Here is a 3,971-nt window from a genome sequence, read left to right on the forward strand (position 1 = left end):
AGAGGTAAGTTCAATTGAGAAACTAAAAAAGGATGAGAATGGGGGAATCGTTCTCAGCCACTCATTTATTTTTGCCGCAAAAGCCTTTGTTGTACCCGCGGAAATGGATAAGGAATACACATGTGTTTCCAACAAAACATGTTTCCTTAAACTATGCTAATCATTACCTTAATATATACAAAAAGCATAGTTTTTTTTTGTTTTTTTAATTTTTAATAAGCTATTTATATCGAAAAATGATTTTAAATATACCAAAATTTATGATTTTTTATTCTCTATAAATAGACATCCATATTGATATACTTTTAAGATAAAATAAAAAAAAATTATATTTTCAGCTATTGTTATTCATAAGTGAATAAAAATGCATCAGATTTTTGCTACAGTACATTCGTTATTCACTTATGAATAAAAATATATAATTAATTTTTTTTACAGTTTAAATATCATTTATACTACTTATTCATATATAAATAACAAATTAACTGTAACAAAAATCTGATAAATGTTTTATTCATATATAAATATAAAATATGACGACAACTAATACACGTTTTATTCATATATAAATATAATATATGATGAAAGATGATGTAAAAAAATATATTTTAAGTAAGAAAACTTTATTGCGTGTCATATTCATATATGAACGGTACTTAAACTATAAAAAAAGTTACGCATACGTTTTATTTATAAGTGAATAACGAATATACTGTAATAAAAATCTGATAGATTTTTTTATTCACTTATTAATAACGAGAGCTAAAACTCTAAAAAAAAATTATTTTATCTTAAAAGTATATCAATATGGATATCTATTTATAGAGAATAAAAAATTATGAATTTTGATATATTTAAAATAATTTTTCGATAATAATGGCTTTCTAAAAATAAAAAAAATCGAAAAAAATTATGTTTTTGTGTATATTAAGGTAATGATTAATATAGTTTAAGGAAACATGTTTGGTTGGAAAACACATGTTTATCCGTTATCCATTTCCGACGGTACGCCTAAGTGTTTTGCGGCAAAATAAATGTGTGGCTGAGAATGATTCCCCCATTTTCAACCTTTTTTTTCTCAATTGAACCTCCTATATATATATATATATATATATATATATATATATATATATATATATATATATATATATATATATATATATATATATATATATATATATATATATATATATATATATATATATATATATAAAAGTTTTAATACAAAATTCCAGTCCTTCAAAAAGTAAGTATTTATTTGATCAAAGCATCAAAATATCAAATTACAAAGTCCACCAAAACCAAAATTAACATTATAATTTCTTATTTCGCTCAATTAGGTATCTATCAAGCAACTTTAAAAAATGTATAATAGTTGATCGAGATGTTATGTTTTAATTAATGGAAAAGGAGATTACATGGTAATTACGCGACCTAATTCTGTTTTAATGATATATGGTAATTAAGGTATTGTGAAGTCCGGTGGGGTAAGTTGCTTTCTCTAATGACCTTTTAATTAAATTCAAAGTCAAGTATTAACTTTTAACATTTACATATTTTTTTGTGTATGAGAGTGATCAAGTTTTAGTACAAGTTTTAGTCTTATGGTGTTGACTCCAACAATATTAGATATAGATAGAATAAACATATCTTGTCATTATTTGTTCCTTTTCGGGTTATGTTGAAACAACGAATATTAAGGACGAAAATCGACATGACGAACTAATACTATGAACCTACATATTTTTCAATTTTGTAATATTTATATATTAATCCCAGCAAAAGGTATTTGGTGTGTGATAATCAAAAAGTAGTACAAATATCATGATGCTTATCTAAGTTTGGAAAAAATTTAAGAGAAATGACATCAATTTATTAGTGGGTTGATTATAAGAAGGTTGACATGATATTTCAAAATGGCATCTTGTTTCTCTTCTTTTTTAAACATATATATATATATATATATATATATATATATATATATATATATATATATATATATATATATATAGGTTCAGGTGTTTTAATTAAGTATTGTGTTATTGTATACATAAATGTGGGTCAATCAAAATTTAAAATAAAAATAAATAAGTAAATAAATAAATAAGGGTAAATAGGTAATTTGATAATCAGTTTCCACAAATAATATCCTATAATTATGGTAACCATTGACTTCAGCTACTAGGCTTTTTAAAACCGCTGTAACCCTAATTAAACCATCTCCAGCCGTCACCTCCATCCTTATGCCTCGCACCACCGGCCGCCACCCTACCCTTCTGTCCCACGATACGAACATGGCGGCAACAAATCGTCGTTTTTCCCTGATCAATAAGGTCCATCAAAGAGCAAAATCTTCGCCGTCATGACCCTCCTTCCGGTTGGTGGAATCCTACTTGGCCTCACAGGAATCACCCTTGTGGGTACTATGATCGGACTGGCTATCGCCACCCCAGTTTTCATCATCTTCAGCCCAATTATTGTTCCGGCAGTCCTCACCATCATGCTGGCGGTAGCCGGATTTCTGACATCTGGGACGTTTGGGTTGATGGGGCTGAGCTCTTTGTCTTTTCTGTTGAACAATCTGAGGCAGGTGACGGGGTCGACGGTGTTGGAGTAGATTGACTATGCGAAGAGGCGGGTTCAGGACATGGTGGAGTACACAGGGCAGAAGACGAAGCAGGTGGGCCAGACCATACATGACAAGGCTCATGAAATTAGACCAGAGGGTCAAGTTCATGGAGGTGCCAAGGAAGGACGTGGTGCCAGGACTCAAGTTCTATGTTTTTTAAACTTATAGGAGCGAAAAGGAAAAGATTGAAAGATTTTTTTTTCTGGTATTGCTCCAATTATATGTTCCATATATCCCTTGTGAACACTACTAATCACTTCATCGACCATCTCCATCTTCTTTGTTCAAATTAGGGTTCCTGATTTCAGTTTTTCATTTGTTGTTTTTTTGTTTAATTTTTGATTCTTTTGATAGGAAATGATTAATTTGCTTTTCATTCGAATTTTTTTTTCCTGATTTAACACTTCATTTATGTGGACAGTGCAAGATCTTGACAATGTTGAATTTTGAAAAGGTATCAAGTATGTTTATGTAGATGATTCAATGGATGATATTGGTGAGATTCCAATTCTATTGGAATGGAATCACGAATTCCAATTCTATTGGAATGGAAAGACGAATTCCAATTCTGTTGGAATCACAGAAGTTGATGCTTGAAGAACAGACCACAAAATTGAAACAGACCACATTATTCTTTTAGAATGTATTAGTCGTTGTTAGATTTTGATGTTTTCTTTCCCGTTTTGATTGTTTTTTAGTCTTATTCTTCAACAACAAATGTAATTCTTAACAATTGTTACCCGTATTCTATAAGAAATAATGTATTTTTTGTTTTTATTCATCAATTGATTGTTCAAGAATTCGTTATTCTACAAGAAGTTTTTAAATTCATGATCAAGAAATAGGTTCAAGAATATTTTTATTATTTATGGTTCAAGAATATTTTTATTTTTGAATATATACTCATAAACATATTCTGTCAGAATGTTTGAATTAAAAAAATTATAATTCGTAAAATCGGATTTTTAAAATTAATAGAATCTATGATCCTTAAAAAATGCAATTTTCCTTTATTAAATTTATATTAATTAACTAAATTACCCTTGTAATTAATTAAGATGATATTTTCAATTATATTTAATTCAATAATATATATTAATCACTTTCTTAAAATAAGTAAATTTGATTGGCCCACATTTATGCATACAATAACACAATAATTACTTTTAATAAAATAACCTAAGCCTATATATATATATATATATATATATATATATATATATATAGAGAGAGAGAGAGAGAGAGAGAGATATATATATATATGACTCATTTTTCGGTGAGAACTCGTAAAGACATCTTAAATAAATTGAAAAAAAAATACAAATCATAAAATCAAGCATAC

This window comes from Lactuca virosa, chromosome 7 (assembly GCF_052849685.1).
Source record: "Lactuca virosa cultivar CGN04683 chromosome 7, Lactuca_virosa_CGN04683_v6, whole genome shotgun sequence".
Taxonomy (NCBI): domain Eukaryota; kingdom Viridiplantae; phylum Streptophyta; class Magnoliopsida; order Asterales; family Asteraceae; genus Lactuca; species Lactuca virosa.